Source organism: Schistocerca nitens, chromosome 2 (assembly GCF_023898315.1).
Source record: "Schistocerca nitens isolate TAMUIC-IGC-003100 chromosome 2, iqSchNite1.1, whole genome shotgun sequence".
Classification (NCBI taxonomy): domain Eukaryota; kingdom Metazoa; phylum Arthropoda; class Insecta; order Orthoptera; family Acrididae; genus Schistocerca; species Schistocerca nitens.
Window position 1 is genome coordinate 1,124,649,383 of NC_064615.1, and position 25,237 is coordinate 1,124,674,619.

Consider the following 25,237-nt stretch of genomic DNA (forward strand, 5'->3'; position numbering starts at 1 on the left):
CTGGGTTCCCTGCTTTATCTTTCTAAAACGAGATACGTTTTTACGGAAACGATAGGATTTTTTTTTGAGTCGAGTATCTCTTTTCCGATGCATTATTCCTCCTTTACTGCATCTATTCCTCCTTTACTGCATCCCTCGCTCCCTCACATTGACGAATTAACACACAATTTGCGTCCATATGATATACTCCGGATTCCCTGCATTGTCCTTCTATATCGAGATACGTTTCTACGGAAACGATAGGATTTTCTTTGGGGTTAAGAGTATCTCTTTTCCGATGCATTATTCATCCTTTACTGCATCCCTCGCTCCCTCACATTGACGAATTAACACACAATTTGCGTCCATATGAAATACTCTGGATTCCCTGCATTGTCCTTCTAAATCGAGATACGTTTCTACGGAAACGATAGGATTTTCTTTGGGGTTCCGAGTATCTCTTTTCCGATGCATTATTCCTCCTTTACTGCATCCCTCGCTCCCTCACATTGACGAATTAACACACAATTTGCGTCCATATGAAATACTCTGGATTCCCTGCATTGTCCTCCTAAATCGAGATACGTTTCTACGGAAACGATAGGATTTTCTTTGGGGTTCCGAGTATCTCTTTTCGGATGCATTATTCCTCCTTTACTGCATCCCTCGCTCCCCCACATTGACGAATTAACACACAATTTGCGTCCATATGAAATACTCAGGGTTCCCTGCATTGTCCTTCTAAATCGAGATACGTTTTTACGGAAACGATAGGATTTTCTTTGGGGTTCCGAGTATCTCTTTTCCGATGCATTATTCCTCCTTTTCTGCATCCCTCGCTAACTCACATTGACGAAGTAACACACAATTTGCGTCCATATGAAATACTCTGGATTCCCTGCATTGTCCTTCTAAATCGAGATACGTTTCTACGGAAACGATAGGATTTTCTTTGGGGTTCCGAGTATCTCATTTCCGATGCATTATTCCTCCTTTACTGCATCCCTCGCTCCCTCACATTGACGAATTAACACACAATTTGCGTCCATATGAAGTACTCTGGATTCCCTGCATTGTCCTTGTAAATCGAGATACGTTTCTACGGAAACGATAGGATTTTCTTTGGGGTTCCGAGTATCTCTTTTCCGATGCATTATTCCTCCTTTACTGCATCCCTCGCTCCCTCACATTGACGAATTAAAACACAATTTGCGTCCATATGAAATACTCTGGATTCCTTGCATTGTCCTTCTAAATCGAGATACGTTTCTACGGAAACGATAGGATTTTCTTTGGGGTTCCGAGTATCTCTTTTCCGATGCATTATTCCTCCTTTACTGCATCCCTCACTCCCTCACATTCCCGAATTAACACACAATTTGCGTCCATATGAAATACTCTGGGTTCCCTGTTTTATCTTTCTAAAACGAAATATGTTTCTACGGAAACGATAGGATTTTTTTTTGAGTCGAGTATCTCTTTTCCGATGCATTATTCCTCCTTTACTGCATCTATTCCTCCTTTACTGCATCCCTCGCTCCCTCACATTGACGAATTAACACACAATTTGCGTCCATATGATATACTCCGGATTCCCTGCATTGTCCTTCTATATCGAGATACGTTTCTACGGAAACGATAGGATTTTCTTTGGGGTTAAGAGTATCTCTTTTCCGATGCATTATTCATCCTTTACTGCATCCCTCGCTCCCTCACATTGACGAATTAACACACAATTTGCGTCAATATGAAATACTCTGGATTCCCTGCATTGTCCTTCTAAATCGAGATACGTTTCTACGGAAACGATAGGATTTTCTTTGGGGTTCCGAGTATCTCTTTTCCGATGCATTATTCCTCCTTTACTGCATCCCTCGCTCCCTCACATTGACGAATTAACACACAATTTGCGTCCATATGAAATACTCTGGATTCCCTGCATTGTCCTCCTAAATCGAGATACGTTTCTACGGAAACGATAGGATTTTCTTTGGGGTCCCGAGTATCTCTTTTCCGATGCATTATTCCTCCTTTACTGCATCCCTCGCTCCCCCACATTGACGAATTAACACACAATTTGCGTCCATATGAAATACTCAGGATTCCCTGCATTGTCCTTCTAAATCGAGATACGTTTCTACGGAAACGATAGGATTTTCTTTGGGGTTCCGAGTATCTCTTTTCCGACGCATTATTCCTCCTTTACTGCATCCCTCGCTAACTCACATTGACGAATTAACACACAATTTGCGTCCATATGAAATACTCTGGATTCCCTGCATTGTCCTTCTAAATCGAGATACGTTTCTACGGAAACGATAGGATTTTCTTTGGGGTTCCGAGTATCTCTTCTCCGATGCATTATTCCTCCTTTACTGCATCCCTCGCTCCCTCACATTGACGAATTAACACACAATTTGCGTCCATATGAAATACTCTGGATTCCCTGCATTGTCCTTGTAAATCGAGATACGTTTCTACGGAAACGATAGGATTTTCTTTGGGGTTCCGAGTATCTCTTTTCCGATGCATTATTCCTCCTTTACTGCATCCCTCGCTCCCTCACATTGACGAATTAAAACACAAGTTGCGTCCATATGAAATACTCTGGATTCCTTGCATTGTCCTTCTAAATCGAGATACGTTTCTACGGAAACGATAGGATTTTCTTTGGGGTTCCGAGTATCTCTTTTCCGATGCATTATTCCTCCTTTACTGCATCCCTCACTCCATCACATTCCCGAATTAACACACAATTTGCGTCCATATGAAATACTCTGGGTTCCCTGCTTTATCTTTCTAAAACGAGATACGTTTCTACGGAAACGATAGGATTTTCTTTTTTGAGTCGAGTATCTCTTTTCCGATGCATTATTCCTCCTTTACTGCATCTATTCCTCCTTTACTGCATCCCTCGCTCCCTCACATTGACGAATTAACACACAATTTGCGTCCATATGATATCCTCCGGATTCCCTGCATTGTCCTTCTATATCGAGATACGTTTCTACGGAAACGATAGGATTTTCTTTGGGTTAAGAGTATCTCTTTTCCGATGCATTATTCATCCTTTACTGCATCCCTCGCTCCCTCACATTGACGAATTAACACACAATTTGCGTCCATATGAAATACTCTGGATTCCCTGCATTGTCCTTCTAAATCGAGATACGTTTCTACAGAAAAGATAGGATTTTCTTTGGGGTTCCGAGTATCTCTTTTCCGATGCATTATTCCTCCTTTACTGCATCCCTCGCTCCCTCACATTGACGAATTAACACACAATTTGCGTCCATATGAAATACTCTGGATTCCCTGCATTGTCCTCCTAAATCGAGATACGTTTCTACGGAAACGATAGGATTTTCTTTGGGGTTCCGAGTACCTCTTTTCGGATGCATTATTCCTCCTTTACTGCATCCCTCGCTCCCCCACATTGACGAATTAACACACAATTTGCGTCCATATGAAATACTCAGGATTCCCTGCATTGTCCTTCTAAATCGAGATACGTTTCTACGGAAACGATAGGATTTTCTTTGGGGTTCCGAGTATCTCTTTTCCGATGCATTATTCCTCCTTTACTGCATCCCTCGCTAACTCACATTGACGAATTAACACACAATTTGCGTCCATATGAAATACTCTGGATTCGCTGCATTGTCCTTCTAAATCGAGATACGTTTCTACGGAAACGATAGGATTTTCTTTGGGGTTCCGAGTATCTCTTTTCCGATGCATTCTTCCTCCTTTACTGCATCCCTCGCTTCCCCACATCGACGAATTAACACACAATTTGCGTCCATATGAAATACTCTGGATTCCCTGCATTGTCCTTCTAAATCGGGATTCGTTTCTACGGAAACGACAGGATTTTCTTTGGGGTTCCGAGTATCTCTTTTCCGATGCATTATGCCCCCTTTACTGCATCCCTCGCTCCCTCACATTGCCGAATTAACACACAAATTGCGTCCATATGAAATACTCTGGGTTCCCTGCATTATCTTCCTAAATCGAAATACGTTTCTACGGAAACGATAGGATTTTCTTTTGGGAGTCGAGTATCTCTTTTCCGATGCACTATTCCTCCTTTACTGGATCCCTCGCTCCCTCACATTGACGAATTAACACACAATTTGCGTCCATATGAAATACTCTGGATTCCCTGCATTGTCCTTCTAAATAGAGATACGTTTCTACGGAAACGATAGGATTTTCTTTGGGGTTCCGAGTATCTCTTTTCGGATGCATTATTCCTCCTTTACTGCATCCCTCGCTCCCCCTCATTGACGAATTAACACACAATTTGCGTCCATATGAAATACTCAGGATTCCCTGCATTGTCCTTGTAAATCGAGATACGTTTCTACGGAAACGATAGGATTTTCTTTGGGGTTCCGAGTATCTCTTTTCCGATGCATTATTCCTCCTTTACTGCATCCCTCGCTCCCTCACATTGACGAATTAAAACACAATTTGCGTCCATATGAAATACTCTGGATTCCTTGCATTGTCCTTCTAAATCGAGATACGTTTCTACGGAAACGATAGGATTTTCTTTGGGGTTCCGAGTATCTCTTTTCCGATGCATTATTCCTCCTTTACTGCATCCCTCACTCCCTCACATTCCCGAATTAACACACAATTTGCGTCCATATGAAATACTCTGGGTTCCCTGCTTTATCTTTCTAAAACGAGATACGTTTCTACGGAAACGATAGGATTTTCTTTTTTGAGTCGAGTATCTCTTTTCCGATGCATTATTCCTCCTTTACTGCATCTATTCCTCCTTTACTGCATCCCTCGCTCCCTCACATTGACGAATTAACACACAATTTGCGTCCATATGATATAGTCCGGATTCCCTGCATTGTCCTTCTATATCGAGATACGTTTCTACGGAAACGATAGGATTTTCTTTGGGGTTAAGAGTATCTCTTTTCCGATGCATTATTCATCCTTTACTGCATCCCTCGCTCCCTCACATTGACGAATTAACACACAATTTGCGTCCATATGAAATACTCTGGATTCCCTGCATTGTCCTTCTAAATCGAGATACGTTTCTACGGAATCTATAGGATTTTCTTTGGAGTTCCGAGTATCTCTTTTCCGATGCATTATTCCTCCTTTACTGCATCCCTAGCTCCCTCACATTGACGAATTAACACACAATTTGCGTCCATATGAAATACTCTGGATTCCCTGCATTGTCCTCCTAAATCGAGATACGTTTCTACGGAAACGATAGGATTTTCTTTGGGGTTCCGAGTATCTCTTTTCGGATGCATTATTCCTCCTTTACTGCATCCCTCGCTCCCCAACATTGACGAATTAACACACAATTTGCGTCCATATGAAATACTCAGGATTCCCTGCATTGTCCTTCTAAATCGACATACGTTTCTACGGAAACGATAGGATTTTCTTTGGGGTTTCCGAGTATCTCTTTTCCGATGCATTATTCCTCCTTTACTGCATCCCTCGCTAACTCACATTGACGAATTAACACACAATTTGCGTCAATATGAAATACTCTGGGTTCCCTGCATTGTCCTTCTAAATCGAGATACGTTTCTACGGAAACGATAGGATTTTCTTTGGGGTTAAGAGTATCTCTTTTCCGATGCATTATTCCTCCTTTACTGCATCCCTCGCTCCCTCACATTGACGAATTAACACACAATTTGCGTCCATATGAAATACTCTGGATTCCCTGCATTGTCCTTGTAAATCGAGATACGTTTCTACGGAAACGATAGGATTTTCTTTGGGGTTCCGAGTATCTCTTTTCCGATGCATTATTCCTCCTTTACTGCATCCCTCGCTCCCTCACATTGACGAATTAAAACACAATTTGCGTCCATATGAAATACTCTGGATTCCTTGCATTGTCCTTCTAAATCGAGATACGTTTCTACGGAAACGATAGGATTTTCTTTGGGGTTCCGAGTAACTCTTTTACGATGCATTATTCCGCCTTTACTGCATCCCTCACTCCCTCACATTCCCGAATTAACACACAATTTGCGTCCATATGAAATACTCTGGGTTCCCTGCTTTATCTTTCTAAAACGAGATACGTTTCTACGGAAACGATAGGATTTTCTTTTTTGAGTCGAGTATCTCTTTTCCGATGCATTATTCCTCCCTTACTGCATCTATTCCTCCTTTAATGCATCCCTCGCTCCCTCACATAGACGAATTAACACACAATTTGCGTCCATATGATATACTCCGGATTCCCTGCATTGTCCTTCTATATCGAGATACGTTTCTACGGAAACGATAGGATTTTCTTTGGGGTTAAGAGTATCTCTTTTCCGATGCATTATTCCTCCTTTACTGCATCCCTCGCTCCCTCACATTGACGAATTAACACACAATTTGCGTCCATATGAAATACTCTGGATTCCCTGCATTGTCCTCCTAAATCGAGATACGTTTCTACGGAAACGATTGGATTTTCTTTGGGGTTCCGAGTACCTCTTTTCGGATGCATTATTCCTCCTTTACTGCATCCCTCGCTCCCCCACATTGACGAATTAACACACAATTTGCGTCCATATGAAATACTCAGGATTCCCTGCATTGTCCTTCTAAATCGAGATACGTTTCTACGGAATCTATAGGATTTTCTTTGGAATTCCGAGTATCTCTTTTCCGATGCATTATTCCTCCTTTACTGCATCCCTAGCTCCCTCACATTGACGAATTAACACACAATTTGCGTCCATATGAAATACTCTGGATTCCCTGCATTGTCCTCCTAAATCGAGATACGTTTCTACGGAAACGATAGGATTTTCTTTGGGGTTCCGAGTATCTCTTTTCGGATGCATTATTCCTCCTTTACTGCATCCCTCGCTCCCCAACATTGACGAATTAACACACAATTTGCGTCCATATGAAATACTCAGGATTCCCTGCATTGTCCTTCTAAATCGACATACGTTTCTACGGAAACGATAGGATTTTCTTTGGGGTTTCCGAGTATCTCTTTTCCGATGCATTATTCCTCCTTTACTGCATCCCTCGCTAACTCACATTGACGAATTAACACACAATTTGCGTCAATATGAAATACTCTGGGTTCCCTGCATTGTCCTTCTAAATCGAGATACGTTTCTACGGAAACGATAGGATTTTCTTTGGGGTTCCGAGTATCTCTTTTCCGATGCATTATTCCTCCTTTACTGCATCCCTCGCTCCCTCACATTGACGAATTAACACACAATTTGCGTCCATATGAAATACTCTGGATTCCCTGCATTGTCCTTGTAAATCGAGATACGTTTCTACGGAAACGATAGGATTTTCTTTGGGGTTCCGAGTATCTCTTTTCCGATGCATTATTCCTCCTTTACTGCATCCCTCGCTCCCTCACATTGACGAATTAAAACACAATTTGCGTCCATATGAAATACTCTGGATTCCTTGCATTGTCCTTCTAAATCGAGATACGTTTCTACGGAAACGATAGGATTTTCTTTGGGGTTCCGAGTATCTCTTTTACGATGCATTATTCCGCCTTTACTGCATCCCTCACTCACTCACATTCCCGAATTAACACACAATTTGCGTCCATATGAAATACTCTGGGTTCCCTGCTTTATCTTTCTAAAACGAGATACGTTTCTACAGAAACGATAGGATTTTCTTTTTTGAGTCGAGTATCTCTTTTCCGATGCATTATTCCTCCCTTACTGCATCTATTCCTCCTTTAATGCATCCCCCGCTCCCTCACATAGACGAATTAACACACAATTTGCGTCCATATGATATACTCCGGATTCCCTGCATTGTCCTTCTATATCGAGATACGTTTCTACGGAAACGATAGGATTTTCTTTGGGGTTAAGAGTATCTCTTTTCCGATGCATTATTCCTCCTTTACTGCATCCCTCGCTCCCTCACATTGACGAATTAACACACAATTTGCGTCCATATGAAATACTCTGGATTCCCTGCATTGTCCTCCTAAATCGAGATACGTTTCTACGGAAACGATAGGATTTTCTTTGGGGTTCCGAGTACCTCTTTTCGGATGCATTATTCCTCCTTTACTGCATCCCTCGCTCCCCCACATTGACGAGTTAACACATAATTTGCGTCCATATGAAATACTCAGGATTCCCTGCATTGTCCTTCTAAATCTCGATACGTTTCTACGGAAACGATAGGATTTTCTTTGGGGTTCCGAGTATCTCTTTTCCGATGCATTATTCCTCCTTTACTGCATCCCTCGCTAACTCACATTGACGAATTAACACACAATTTGCGTCCATATGAAATACTCTGGATTCGCTGCATTGTCCTTCTAAATCGAGATACGTTTCTACGGAAACGATAGGATTTTCTTTGGGGTTCCGAGTATCTCTTTTCCGATGCATTCTTCCTCCTTTACTGCATCCCTCGCTTCCCCACATCGACGAATTAACACACAATTTGCGTCCATATGAAATACTCTGGATTCCCTGCATTGTCCTTCTAAATCGGGATTCGTTTCTACGGAAACGACAGGATTTTCTTTGGGGTTCCGAGTATCTCTTTTCCGATGCATTATGCCCCCTTTACTGCATCCCTCGCTCCCTCACATTGCCGAATTAACACACAAATTGCGTCCATATGAAATACTCTGGGTTCCCTGCATTATCTTCCTAAATCGAAATACGTTTCTACGGAAACGATAGGATTTTCTTTTGGGAGTCGAGTATCTCTTTTCCGATGCACTATTCCTCCTTTACTGGATCCCTCGCTCCCTCACATTGACGAATTAACACACAATTTGCGTCCATATGAAATACTCTGGATTCCCTGCATTGTCCTTCTAAATAGAGTTACGTTCCTACGGAAACGATAGGATTTTCTTTGGGGTTCCGAGTATCTCTTTTCGGATGCATTATTCCTCCTTTACTGCATCCCTCGCTCCCCCACATTGAAGAATTAACACACAATTTGCGTCCATATGAAATACTCAGGATTCCCTGCATTGTCCTTGTAAATCGAGATACGTTTCTACGGAAACGATAGGATTTTCTTTGGGGTTCCGAGTATCTCTTTTCCGATGCATTATTCCTGCTTTACTGCATCCCTCGCTCCCTCACATTGACGAATTAAAACACAATTTGCGTCCATATGAAATACTCTGGATTCCTTGCATTGTCCTTCTAAATCGAGATACGTTTCTACGGAAACGATAGGATTTTCTTTGGGGTTCCGAGTATCTCTTTTCCGATGCATTATTCCTCCTTTACTGCATCCCTCACTCCCTCACATTCCCGAATTAACACACAATTTGCGTCCATATGAAATACTCTGGGTTCCCTGCTTTATCTTTCTAAAACGAGATACGTTTCTACGGAAACGATAGGATTTTCTTGTTTGAGTCGAGTATCTCTTTTCCGATGCATTATTCCTCCTTTACTGCATCTATTCCTCCTTTACTGCATCCCTCGCTCCCTCACATTGACGAATTAACACACAATTTGCGTCCATATGATATACTCCGGATTCCCTGCATTGTCCTTCTATATCGAGATACGTTTCTACGGAAACGATAGGATTTTCTTTGGGGTTAAGAGTATCTCTTTTCCGATGCATTATTCATCCTTTACTGCATCCCTCGCTCCCTCACATTGACGAATTAACACACAATTTGCGTCCATATGAAATACTCTGGATTCCCTGCATTGTCCTTCTAAATCGAGATACGTTTCTACGGAAACTATAGGATTTTCTTTGGAGTTCCGAGTATCTCTTTTCCGATGCATTATTCCTCCTTTACTGCATCCCTAGCTCCCTCACATTGACGAATTAACACACAATTTGCGTCCATATGAAATACTCTGGATTCCCTGCATTGTCCTTGTAAATCGAGATACGTTTCTACGGAAACGATAGGATTTTCTTTGGGGTTCCGAGTATCTCTTTTCGGATGCATTATTCCTCCTTTACTGCATCCCTCGCTCCCCAACATTGACGAATTAACACACAGTTTGCGTCCATATGAAATACTCAGGATTCCCTGCATTGTCCTTCTAAATCGACATACGTTTCTACGGAAACGATAGGATTTTCTTTGGGGTTCCGAGTATCTCTTTTCCGATGCATTATTCCTCCTTTACTGCATCCCTCGTTAACTCACATTGACGAATTAACACACAATTTGCGTCAATATGAAATACTCTGGGTTCCCTGCATTGTCCTTCTAAATCGAGATACGTTTCTACGGAAACGATAGGATTTTCTTTGGGGTTCCGAGTATCTCTTTTCCGATGCATTATTCCTCCTTTACTGCATCCCTCGCTCCCTCACATTGACGAATTAACACACAATTTGCGTCCATATGAAATACTCTGGATTCCCTGCATTGTCCTTGTAAATCGAGATACGTTTCTACGGAAACGATAGGATTTTCTTTGGGGTTCCGAGTATCTCTTTTCCGATGCATTATTCCTCCTTTACTGCATCCCTCGCTCCCTCACATTGACGAATTAAAACACAATTTGCGTCCATATGAAATACTCTGGATTCCTTGCATTGTCCTTCTAAATCGAGATACGTTTCTACGGAAACGATAGGATTTTCTTTGGGGTTCCGAGTATCTCTTTTACGATGCATTATTCCGCCTTTACTGCATCCCTCACTCCCTCACATTCCCGAATTAACACACAATTTGCGTCCATATGAAATACTCTGGGTTCCCTGCTTTATCTTTCTAAAACGAGATACGTTTCTACGGAAACGATAGGATTTTCTTTTTTGAGTCGAGTATCTCTTTTCCGATGCATTATTCCTCCCTTACTGCATCTATTCCTCCTTTAATGCATCCCTCGCTCCCTCACATAGACGAATTAACACACAATTTGCGTCCATATGATATACTCCGGATTCCCTGCATTGTCCTTCTATATCGAGATACGTTTCTACGGAAACGATAGGATTTTCTTTGGGGTTAAGAGTATCTCTTTTCCGATGCATTATTCATCCTTTACTGCATCCCTCGCTCCCTCACATTGACGAATTAACACACAATTTGCGTCCATATGAAATACTCTGGATTCCCTGCATTGTCCTTCTAAATCGAGATACGTTTCTACGGAAACGATAGGATTTTCTTTGGGGTTCCGAGTATCTCTTTTCCGATGCATTATTCCTCCTTTACTGCATCCCTCGCTCCCTCACATTGACGAATTAACACACAATTTGCGTCCATATGAAATACTCTGGATTCCCTGCATTGTCCTCCTAAATCGAGATACGTTTCTACGGAAACGATAGGATTTCCTTTGGGGTTCCGAGTATCTCTTTTCGGATGCATTATTCCTCCTTTACTGCATCCCTCGCTCCTCCACATTGACTAATTAACACACAATTTGCGTCCATATGAAATACTCAGGATTCCCTGCATTGTCCTTCTAAATCGAGATACGTTTCTACGGAAACGATAGGATTTTCTTTGGGGTTCCGAGTATCTCTTTTCCGATGCATTATTCCTCCTTTACTGCATCCCTCGCTAACTCACATTGACGAATTAACACACAATTTGCGTCCATATGAAATACCCTGGATTTGCTGCATTGTCCTTCTAAATCGAGATACGTTTCTACGGAAACGATAGGATTTTCTTTGGGGTTCCGAGTATCTCTTTTCCGATGCATTCTTCCTCCTTTACTGCATCCCTCGCTTCCTCACATTGACGAATTAACACACAATTTGCGTCCATATGAAATACTCTGGATTCCCTGCATTGTCCTTCTAAATCGGGATTCGTTTCTACGGAAACGACAGGATTTTCTTTGGGGTTCCGAGTATCTCTTTTCCGATGCATTATGCCTCCTTTACTGCATCCCTCGCTCCCTCACATTGCCGAATTAACACACAAATTGCGTCCATATGAAATACTCTGGGTTCCCTGCATTATCTTCCTAAATCGAAATACGTTTCTACGGAAACGATAGGATTTTCTTTTGGGAGTCGAGTATCTCTTTTCCGATGCATTATTCCTCCTTTACTGGATCCCTCGCTCCCTCACATTGACGAATTAACACACAATTTGCGTCCATATGAAATACTCTGGATTTCCTGCATTGTCCTTCCAAATAGAGATACGTTTCCACGGAAACGATAGGATTTTCTTTGGGGTTCCGAGTATCTCTTTTCCGATGCATTATTCCTCCCTTACTGCATCCCTCGCTCCCTCACATTGACGAATTAACACACGATTTGCGTCCATATGAAATACTCTGTATTCCTTGCATTGTCCTTCTAAATCGAGATACGTTTCTACGGAAACGATAGGATTTTCTTTGGGATTCCGAGTATATCTTTTCCGATGCATTATTCCTCCTTTACTGCATCCCTCGCTCCCTCACATTGCCGAATTAACACACAATTTGCGTCCATATGAAATACCCTGGGTTCCCTGCATTATCTATCTTAAACGAGATACGTTTCTACGGAAACGATATGATTTTCTTTTGGGAGTCGAGTATCTCTTTCCCGATGCATTATTCCTCCTTTACTGCATCCCTCGCTCCCTCACATTGACGAATTAACACACAATTAGCTTCCATATGAAATACTCTGGGTTCCCTGCATTGTCCTTCTAAATCGAGATACGTTTCTACGGAAACGATAGGATTTTCTTTGGGGTTACGAGTATCTCTTTTCCGATGCATTATTCCTCCTTTACTGCATCCCTCGCTCCCTCACATTGCCGAATTAACACACAATTTGCGTCCATATGAAATACTCTGGGTTCCCTGCATTATCTTTCTAAAACGAGATACGTTTCTACGGAAACGACAGGATTTTCTTTTGGGAGTCGAGTATTCCTTTTCCGATACATTATTCCTCCTTTACTGCATCTATTCTTCCTTTACTGCGTCCCTCGCTCCCTCACATTGACGAATTAACACACAATTTGCGTCCATATGATATACTCCGGATTCCCAGCATTGTCCTTCTATATCGAGATACGTTTCTACGGAAACGATAGGATTTTCTTTGGGGTTCCGAAAATCTCTATTCCGATGCATTATTCACCCTTTACTGCATCCCTCGCTCTCTCACATTGACGAATTAACACACAATTTGCGTCCATATGAAATACTCTGGGTTCCCTGCATTATCTTTCTAAAACGAGATACGTTTCTACGGAAACGATAGGATTTTCTTTTGGGAGTCGAGTATTCCTTTTCCGATGCATTATTCCTCCTTTACTGCATCTATTCTTCCTTTACTGCATCCCTCGCTCCCTCACATTGACGAATTAACACACAATTTACGTCCATATGATATACTCCGGATTCCCGGCATTGTCCTTCTATATCGAGATACGTTTCTACGGAAACGATAGGATTTTCTTTGGGGTTACGAGTATCTCTTTTCCGATGCATTATTCATCCTGTACTGCATCCGTCGCTCCCTCACATTGACGAATTAACACACAATTTGCGTCCATATGAAATACTCTGGATTCCCTGCATTGTCCTTCTAAATCGAGATACGTTTCTACGGAAACGATAGGATTTTCTTTGGGGTTCCGAGTATCTCTTTTCCGATGCATTATTCCTCCTTTACTGCATCCCTCGCTCCCTCACATTGACGAATTAACACACAATTTGCGTCCATATGAAATACTCTGGATTCCCTGCATTGTCCTCCTAAATAGAGATACGTTTCTACGGAAACGATAGGATTTTCTTTGGGGTTCCGAGTATATCTTTTCCGATGCATTATTCCTCCTTTGCTGCATCCCTCGCTCCCTCACATTGACGAATTAACACACAATTTGCGTCCATATGAAATACTCAGGATTCCCTGCATTGTCCTTCTAAATCGAAATACGTTTCTACGGAAACGAAAGGATTTTCTTTGGGGTTCCGAGTATCTCTTTTCCGATGCATTATTCCTCCTTTACTGCATCCCTCGCTAACTCATATTGACGAATTAACACACAATTTGCGTCCATATGAAATACTCTGGATTCCCTGCATTGTCCATCTAAATCAAGATACGTTTCTACGGAAACGATAGCATTTTCTTTGGGGTTCCGAGTATCTCTTTTCCGATGCATTATTCCTAATTTACTGCATCCCTCGCTTCTTCACATTGACGAATTAACACACAATTTGCGTCCATTTGAAATACTCTGGATTCCCTGCATTGTCCTTCTAAATCGGAATTCGTTTCTACGGAAGCGAGAGGATTTTCTTTGGGGTTCCGAGTATCTCTTTTCCGATGCATTATTCCTCCTTTACTGCATCCCTCGCTCCCTCACATTGACGAATTAAAACACAATTTGCGTCCATATGAAATACTCTGGATTCCTTGCATTGTCCTTCTAAATCGAGATACGTTTCTACGGAAACGATAGGATTTTCTTTGGGGTTCCGAGTATCTCTTTTCCGATGCATTATTCCTCCTTTACTGCATCCCTCACTCCCTCACATTGCCGAATTAACACACAATTTGCGTCCATATGAAATACTCTGGGTTCCCTGCTTTATCTTTCTAAAACGAGATACGTTTCTACGGAAACGATAGGATTTTCTTTGGGAGTCGAGTATCTGTTTTCCGATGCATTATTCCTTTTTTACTGCATCTATTCCTCCTTTACTGCATCCCTCGCTCCCTCACATTGACGAATTAACACACAATTTGCGTCCATATGATATACTCCGGATTCCCTGCATTGTCCTTCTATAACGAGATACGTTTTGAAAGGGTACAGTACCGCCCAACATTGAGAATAGGTACGAAATTCTTGTCAGAACAACACATTTTTTGTGTAAAAGTAACTCAATAATTTCAATTAATACAGCGAAGCCGGATACCAGTGTGGGAAAGAATGACAAGTTATTTATTTAATTGATCACATGTGCACTTCCGCAAAATAAATCCCTACATCCCGTTTGGTGAGATCTGTGTGGTGTAAATGAATGAATGTATGGTCGTCTGCTAACCACAGATAGTGAATCGATATGAGCATCTTTGAGTCGATCCTTTGGGTACCTTTGGTGAGACCAAAGAGATGGAAGTTACCAGAGCTTTTGAGCGTTTGAAATGTGGCCGACCAATAAGGTAGCAAGGTGCTTCTCCCACTTCGAGAGAGGTGCGAGAGAACGAAAGGACGGCCATGTTTCAGACTCGGCACTCTGGCGCTGAACCTTCTGCTGTGAAGACCTGTTTTTTGTTGTGCTCCGTAATGAAAGCGTGGAGGCATGGTATGGATGTGGAATACTTAAGAGTAGTTAGAACTAATCATTTCTCTTTCCTAGGATCTTTTGTGGGGAAAATTACAAAGTGAGGCAGGTAATTTTAAAGGGATTATAGTAAACCAACGGTCACAAAGGGACCACGTGTAGTTATAAGTTGAGATACTAGCGTGGGTACAATAAGCTGAAATATTTAAGAATTAATATCGTGTGTACCATGAGCTGAAATATTTGAGAATTAATAGCGTGTGTACAATAAGCTGATATATTTAAGAATTGCGTGTGTATCATAAATTGAAGTATTTAAGAAATATCATTCCGTGTGACGCTGAATTTAAACTCTGAGAGAAAATCAAGGTGAGTCGGCCGTTTTTCCGGCAACGCCACTTGGCTTGCATTGCACAGGAAGACGAGCGTTTATCTCCAGAGTTCACAGTAGGAAACTGGAATTACAAATTGGGGCAGTGTCGTGTGAAACTGGGTTAAATATTGATTGAAGTGGGAAAGCGGAAAATGATGAAGTTGTAACGGTTTTTGTGTATTATTTCAGATTGTTGTATTGGGTATGTCTTGTAATTTGAATATGTGTGTTTTGCATGGGAGTAGCAAGGTAGTTTCGGAAGATTTTGTGGGTATGCCTGTTCCTTCTGCATCGCTCGATCTGGAGGAATGTTTCTGGAGAATGATTGTGAGAGGCGAAGTGTGAGGTATAATAAAAGATCCACCATCCGATCCAGGGAGTGCACAGTTGTGGTAGATAGATTACGAGACCGTAGTATGGAAATTCTCTTATGATATTGTCGTAGGTTGTAGAATTTGTGTGCTAATGAATAAATCAAATAGTGAAAAAGAAAGAGATTAGTGGCCTATTTCATTAAATTGTATGTTATCATAATGTCCCGAATTTGTATAAAAGCCGTTAAATCAAAGACAAAAAGTAAGTGTGGTATTGCCAGTGCGTAGTGTGCAGACAGAGTTCTATAGTCAGATGCGTGTTTCCGTTGCGTATTATTCATGCAGGAGGATAATTTGTAACAAAATCGTAAGATACGAGAATTCATGTTGCTAATCCACTCGCTTGGCAAACCACCCATCTTGCAGGCCTGACTGCTTGATGCCACAGTATGAGAAAGGCAAGTGGGTGCCTCTCATAATTTCGACCCTGCCAGGATTCCTTTTGTTAGGATATTTAATTTGATGCCAGGATTATTTATTGGTCAGGATATTTAATTTTGTTGCCAGGATTCCGTTTTTGTCATGATAATTTTGTTGCCAGGATCATTTTTGTTAGGATATTTTGTTGTTAGGGTTTGCTGTTAATTTTTTTTATTTTTTGATGGAATATATTGTGATAGCGCTAAGAAGTAAAGTTTTTTTTCTGTTTGCAATTTCTTTCTGGATTGGTGAGGATCTTTTATTTTATTTTATGTAATTAATTGCGGTATCGCACAAGGCTAGAAGATCGTTTTATAATTTTTTTTTGCGTAATGTCCGTAGTAACTAGGTCGCAGGCTAAAAGTATAGTCACCATGGAGAATAACGATTCTGGCGTGAACGTAGCAGTGCAGCGGGAAGTAGCTGTAGATGGGTTAATGAGTGGGGACGGCAGGCACTCCGAAGAGGCTGCATTGTTCAGTGGACCGCTGCAAGGAGACCCATTATGTGGCGGGCTTTGTCCCCAAACCCGGGCTTTTCCAAACGACGGGGGCGCGCAGAGACTAGGCCAGGTGTGCGGTGAACGTGCAGCTACCCTTAGCGAAGCTACGGCTTCTCAGGCGCACGAGGTGAGCGCGTCGAAAGTTGCAAATGACGATATGATGCTACAGTTGTTACAGAGTTTGGTGAGAGATAATAAGGAAAGAGATAGGGAGAATAAGGAAAGGTTAGAAGCGATGAATAGGGAGACTAAGAAAGGATTGGAAGCAAATAACGAGAGATTAGAAGCGATGAATAGGGAGACTAAGAAAGGATTGGAAGCAAATAACGAAAGATTAGAAGCAATCAATAGAGATAATAAGGAGAGAGATAGGGAGACTAAGGAGAGATTGGAAACAATGGATAGGGGAAATAAAGAGGCAATGAGGAAGCTACACACAGTTATCGATGAGCGTCTGTCCGCAGTTAATAATCGGTTAGATGAAGGGGAGAAGAATCTGGGTGCGGTAAAGCAAGTATGTGATGCTGTGAAAGAAAAAACCAATAATTTGGAGGTACGAGTAAGTGCAATAGAGAGCGATATTACGAAACGTGGGGACGTGTTGCCGGATGAGCGAATCAAAGAGATAGTGGGGGACTTACTTGCAGATAAACAAGGGGCATTAGACAGCGTAGAAGCTCAAGTCACACGGCAGGAAATGGCGCTAAATAAACACAGGGATGAAGTTGCGGTGGTAGTGGCCAGAATGAATACGATTAGCGCAGATGTAGAAAAGATCAGTATAAGAGGCGAAACAGGGTCTGACAGTACGCAGCGAGAGGTTTATGCCGACCAGGAGGAGATACAATCACTGTTACAGTTTAAAGAGGCACAATTAGAAACAAATAGGAAACATAGGGAAGAACTAGCACGGTTGCAATTAGCGGGCAGAAGCGAAGGTGAAACACCACCAGGTAGACTGCAGAGGGAGAGTGAGATAAATTCAGGGAACGAAAATAGGCAGAAAGAGGATGACGAACTCAGAGAGTTAGAAGAACGGTTGTGTCGGATAAAACAGGTGGCAAACCCAACTGGGTATAGCCCAAGGTCGGAAAACATAGATGCGGAAGAAGAATGTAGGAGGCACTTCGTGTCGGTACAGACGTACACTTGCTTTCCGGATCCTGATAATTACCAACATCCATGCCTGTGGCTGTCTCAGTTCCAAGATTCATTACCTTCATCGTGGGGACCGCTCCTCAAAATGAAGTTCGTGTGTAACCATTTGAGGGACGAGGCTAGAGCAAAAATGCAGGAGGTTATTAAAGACTGTAGTAGCTACAAGATGTTTTGTGACAAGTTTTTAAATGAATTCTGGTCGAAAAGTAAGCAGGACCAGGTTAAGCAAAGCATATTGATGATGCCAAATTGTAACGAAGGTGGTATAAGAGATCCAGTGTCGTGCTATCAGGAAATGCTGAGACGAAACAGGTATTTGGATGTGCCATACGAAACTGGGGAGCTCATTAGGATCTGTATCACGAAGTTGCCAGTGAAATTGCGCAGAGGTATAGCGATAGCAGGCAGAGGCGTAGACGATTCCGCGTCATTTCAACACTTGGGTAATGAGAGCGATATCGTGAACGGAGACAGGTCAGATAGTGTCGAGGGTAGAAACTATCTGAATGACAGGAGAGCATGGAATCCAGGCATTTCATTCTTGTCACAATGGGTTCAAGAATAGGAGAAACTAATCCAACATATCAGCCCTTAATATCTTGCTCTTAAAACACATGCAGCTGGCACTGAAAATTGTCTATGTAGCAGACAAACTCAACTAATATGTAGGGAATGCAAATGCCATACTTCTGATCAGAGAATAAAACGGCAGTAATGGAATCTGTTAGGCTGGTATCTCAGTAAAATTTGCAAATTTTTTATTTCAAACGGTAAAGTAAAAGAGCGGTTTCTTCAAAGAATCCAGTTGCTAAAATGTTATGTAATAATGCCAATGAGTCCAGTTTAATTAGGGTGATTTGATTATTGTAGATACTAAACACGTAATGTAAGAGGTAAACATTGTGATCGAAGTTTTTAGATGCCATCTGATCTATATTATGTCATTGTCGTGGTGACAGTTATGATGAAGTGCTGTGTATGGTTGTTCGGAATCTGGTGTTAGTGAGAGAGGCCACTTGCACCTAAGTTTCCAACACTTGGGTTGCCCAATTCTCCCAGCTTGTATATTCTCTGCACACATTTAATTTTCGTGTAAGCACATATTCCTAACTAGGAAATTTTTTACTGTGTATAGTGGACCATTCAGAGTGAGGCGGATTGTACATGAAAATGCTGTACTGATTGAGACGATCAAAGGAAAACAATCTCGAGGGCTTCATCACATTTCTAACATCAAATTATGGAAAAGTTAAGGATAGATCTAAGGTAGTCAATTTATGGTAGATAGTCAGTATATTTATTTGTGGTGTGTAACGTTGTGCAGAGTCAAATCGAACGTAAGAATTTTCAGGCGGGATGTCAGGAAGTATGACGGAATAGACTGGTCGAATGAGTCATGAACAGGAGTCGACAGAGTGGCGTATGTACGTGTTTTTTGTCGTATGAATAAGGATCAAGCAGAAACGACGTGATGATTAATGAGTGAATAAAGATAGTAGATAGAGAAGCGACGTGATAAATAGTAGTGGATAAAGGTGAATTTTTGAGGAGAGAATCGACGTGAAGCAGTGGGAATGATAAAGGGAGATTCGACGTGATGAAACAGCGGTAAAATAAAGGTGAGTAGAATTGAATAATGTGGAGATGTCTTAGATGTATGTTACAGAGAGGCCTGTGTATGCTGCAATAGAGATTGATGCCAATGGCGAAGGAAGACCAGGAAATGATGGAGTAATGGACGGACGGAGAGCCGAAATACGAATGAAGAGATGAGGACAACTGCACAATATGAAAGGACGTAAAGGGAGTATGAGACCCAGATGGTGAACGTTGTGGAATACTGACGTAAGATGTAATATAAGTGTAGATCTAATTTTTACCATAAAATATGCTATTTAGCAAAAATAATATTTTTTGTTGTTGTTGAAGCCTGGTACCAGTATAACTAATCAAAACGGTTCCAATAATGTGTACAGTTGTTTTGCAGGATGATTAATTTGTGTATTTTTGTTCTTAGATGAAATATCGCGATTCTAAGTTGATATTTAGCATAAAGTGAATGCAGAGGTAAGCCGATGGAGAGAGGTGCCAGAGTGAAAGGACGAATTCGGAGACTGGAATGCTATCTCTGAAACAGCTTCATGTGTTATGTGGTTGAGTATAAGGGAGCAAAGGTATGGTATGTTGTAGTGAGTGTGGTGGTGATAAGGTTAGCTGACTTCTAAACCTATTCTGTTAGTGTGTTAATGGATTGAATGAGAGGAAAAATGTGATGTCTGGTGAGTGAGAGTCGTAGAGTAGTGTGATCAATGCGCACACTCCTGTAAAGGGGATGCTACCGATCCATAACTAAAACATTATTGTGTTTTATTGTTTGTTGGGATGAACCTGGATGTCAGGTCAGGATCTGTCATACGTGTCCTAGAAACATTGCTATATATAATGAAATGTAAAATATGTGAAGAGATACTGATTTCAGTCTGTCACAAGCACAAGGGTGCATTATATGTTGTAGATTTAGAGTCATCAGTTCCTAAAATGTTTATTGTGTTAGGATGTTAAAGTAGTTAATATTTAATAACCAGTGGTAGGTAATTGTGAGCTATGTAGATTATTCTTATTTTTTTTGTTAGAACACTTTCAAGGGGTAATAATTTCAGTGTGTCACAAGCACAAAAGTTCATTGTATATTGTAGTTTTAGGATAAAGTTTCTAATATTTTCACTGTGTTAGGATGTTAGAGTAGCCTACTCTTTGATATTGTAATTATGAGCGGTATAGATTGCTTATTATTCCTTTTGTTTTATTTTACACTTTCATGTTTTGTATGAGGGACGACAGGTACAAAGAATAGCACGAGTGTGGGCTATCTATAGAAAAAGGATAGATAAATGTATGTTGTCTGTGTAGAAAACTAGGGTGTATAATTTTATGTTCTTTTTAGAACAAAGATTCTTTTGTTACCAATGTAGCTAATAGATAATACATGTAATCAATGAGTATTTAAATGCTGTATATCCTTTTGTCTGTAATGTTGCGAGATGCACGGAAGATCTGGCTAATTGGGTGTCGTAACGCCCATACCGCTAACGGGCCGAGCTGACGTCACCATGGCGACAGGCGACACAGCCGCGGCACTCCCCACTCCATTGTCGGACGAGGTGCGCTCCACGCGCCCGCTACAGCAGGTCAACGGCCTGGGGCGACACGCACGCATCACTGGCCATTCATGAGTTCCGCCACCCTTACGACTGGGGAAGGTATCCCGCGGAGGCAACAGCGGGTGGTTTCTTCTGCTCAACGGCGCGCGCAGCGACGCTACTGCTGAATGGACGAGGCGCGACAGAGCCCGGCGGGGATTGGTTACCAGCAACTAGTAACTAGTACTGGACTGTGGAGCCGTGAAACAAGATGACTGCGACTTTCCATAAGGTGGAAAGTGAAGGACTGGTGTTTCCACATTGTGAGTGGTGGAAAAGATGTTGTCCTTAGCAGACGGGACGATTGTTTTGTTTTGTCTTGACCACTGAATGGTGGGATCGATAAACTTTTGACAATGACTTGTTAAGTGTGCTTTGTGAATGGCATGTGGGACACTTGGTATACTTAGAGGACAGTTGTCGTTTGGTGAACAATTAGAGTGGGACATTGACATTTGCGTCTGTAGTAGGAGACATTTCTTGGATTGGCGCGGGAATAAGTGCTGTTTGTTGAAACTTACGACTTTTAATTACACCATGAACTGAAAGGACAGAACCGTGGGTAATAGTAGTTGTAGGGCCATTTTTTTTTGGACGAACAGTTTCGTGTGGATGGTACTCTGAGAGTGACTATGACATTTGTGTTTAATGAGAGATACAGTTTACTGTTCAGTGCGTGTTCAAAATGCCGAATTGAGTGACTCAAAGACTTTCGTCCGGGTAACCATGGGAGAGCTTTGACACCGAGACAGTGGTTCTAGGAAAACTATCAGCAACTTTTTGACCCCAAGAAAATCACAGAATGAAATGTTTCCGTGTGACTCGCAAGATAGGGAATAATGTATTTGTAATTGTGTAAATGTTTTTTTATATGTTTCATTCCTGAAGGGACAGCAAGCGTAATTGTATTTTATTAATATTTGTGTTTAGAATAGTTAGTGTTAGTTTTTTGGTTTGTTCTGGGTTATCAAGTTCACGTAGCATGTTTATTAGAATATTTGGTACAATGATGCTTTAACTATTAGCCAGTGGCGTAATACTAACGTAGCGGCTCTTGTAGTATTGATCAGTAAGGTTGTCACAGGGGAGAAGAATTTGCATTGCACAACAAATATCGGAATTAACTGATGTATTTTGATGTCGTGCATAGTAAATCTTGTTGGTGTTTTGACTGAAGCCACTTATTTTTTTTATTATCACAGTGGTGACATTTCACATTAAAGTGTAACGAAGGCTAGTTGAAATGCAAGTTCTTGTCGTCTATATGTGTGACAACAGAGAAATAAGCAGTAGAGTAAGATAAGAAAGCTACTGGTGGATTCAAGCACTTATTGCTAACTATTTATTGCGAGTATTGATCAAAGTTGATGGACTGACTAGCTCAGCACCAGGTATTTGTACTGATGGATATAGGATAAGGTTAAACTCACTGTCGAGTAGCTGTGGCAATTGCTTAGGTGATGATAGTTAATGAGGTATGACATGATGTCTTATATTTCATTGTTTTTCTTCTCAGTTTTATTTCTCTGTAGGTTTGAGGTATATTTTAGAGTAATGGTATGGAACCTGACATTCTACGTGTAACTAGTGTACGAATTTATTTCTTTTGTTGATTTTGTTTTGTATTTAGACTTTGCTGTGTAAGGGTTTTTACAGCGCAATTTATGAATGTCAGATTACTTGCTCTGTGTTTGGACAGTGAGCTATTCAAAATTTCATGAGTACAATTAGTATTTTTTTTATTTGTTTTAGAATTATTGAAATTTGGATTACTCATAAAAGTAACGAAGATCCCAGTAACTAAAGCAAAATTTTATCTCAATATTATTTTTTATTTCTATGATGTGATGTTTTATTTGTCATGTGGATTGTTATATATTTGTATGTGTACGTTACTCCGGATTGTGGAGAGTACAATATAATTTGATCGTCTATTTGAGGTCACCAGGGGCTAAGGTCTCCTCCTGGTTATGTTGATGGATTGCTACGTTTGTTTTAATACAGTTTTAAAAAAATGTTCGGAACTACCCTCGCATTGCAAGGATAGTACCGTGCCATTTTTTTCTGCATGGGTAGCCGGTGATGAAAGGGTACAGTACCGCCCAACATTGAGAATAGGTACGAAATTCTTGTCAGAACAACACATTTTTTGTGTAAAAGTAACTCAATAATTTCAATTAATACAGCGAAGCCGGATACCAGTGTGGGAAAGAATGACAAGTTATTTATTTAATTGATCACATGTGCACTTCCGCAAAATAAATCCCTACATCCCGTTTGGTGAGATCTGTGTGGTGTAAATGAATGAATGTATGGTCGTCTGCTAACCACAGATAGTGAATCGATATGAGCATCTTTGAGTCGATCCTTTGGGTACCTTTGGTGAGACCAAAGAGATGGAAGTTACCAGAGCTTTTGAGCGTTTGAAATGTGGCCGACCAATAAGGTAGCAAGGTGCTTCTCCCACTTCGAGAGAGGTGCGAGAGAACGAAAGGACGGCCATGTTTCAGACTCGGCACTCTGGCGCTGAACCTTCTGCTGTGAAGACCTGTTTTTTGTTGTGCTCCGTAATGAAAGCGTGGAGGCATGGTATGGATGTGGAATACTTAAGAGTAGTTAGAACTAATCATTTCTCTTTCCTAGGATCTTTTGTGGGGAAAATTACAAAGTGAGGCAGGTAATTTTAAAGGGATTATAGTAAACCAACGGTCACAAAGGGACCACGTATAGTTATAAGTTGAGATACTAGCGTGGGTACAATAAGCTGAAATATTTAAGAATTAATATCGTGTGTACCATGAGCTGAAATATTTGAGAATTAATAGCGTGTGTACAATAAGCTGATATATTTAAGAATTGCGTGTGTATCATAAATTGAAGTATTTAAGAAATATCATTCCGTGTGACGCTGAATTTAAACTCTGAGAGAAAATCAAGGTGAGTCGGCCGTTTTTCCGGCAACGCCACTTGGCTTGCATTGCACAGGAAGACGAGCGTTTATCTCCAGAGTTCACAGTAGGAAACTGGAATTACAAATTGGGGCAGTGTCGTGTGAAACTGGGTTAAATATTGATTGAAGTGGGAAAGCGGAAAATGATGAAGTTGTAACGGTTTTTGTGTATTATTTCAGATTGTTGTATTGGGTATGTCTTGTAATTTGAATATGTGTGTTTTGCATGGGAGTAGCAAGGTAGTTTCGGAAGATTTTGTGGGTATGCCTGTTCCTTCTGCATCGCTCGATCTGGAGGAATGTTTCTGGAGAATGATTGTGAGAGGCGAAGTGTGAGGTATAATAAAAGATCCACCATCCGATCCAGGGAGTGCACAGTTGTGGTAGATAGATTACGAGACCGTAGTATGGAAATTCTCTTATGATATTGTCGTAGGTTGTAGAATTTGTGTGCTAATGAATAAATCAAATAGTGAAAAAGAAAGAGATTAGTGGCCTATTTCATTAAATTGTATGTTATCATAATGTCCCGAATTTGTATAAAAGCCGTTAAATCAAAGACAAAAAGTAAGTGTGGTATTGCCAGTGCGTAGTGTGCAGACAGAGTTCTATAGTCAGATGCGTGTTTCCGTTGCGTATTATTCATGCAGGAGGATAATTTGTAACAAAATCGTAAGATACGAGAATTCATGTTGCTAATCCACTCGCTTGGCAAACCACCCATCTTGCAGGCCTGACTGCTTGATGCCACAGTATGAGAAAGGCAAGTGGGTGCCTCTCAGTTTCTACGGAAACGATAGGATTTTCTTTGGGGTTAAGAGTATCTCTTTTCCGATGCATTACTCATCCTTTACTGCATCCCTCGCTCCCTCACATTGACGAATTAACACACATTTTGCGTCCATATGAAATACTCTGGATTCCTTGCATTGTCCTTCTAAATCGAGATACGTTTCTACGGAAACGATAGGATTTTCTTTGGGGTTCCGAGTATCTCTTTTCCGATGCATTATTCCTCCTTTACTGCATCCCTCGCTCCCTCACATTGCCGAATTAACACACAAATTGC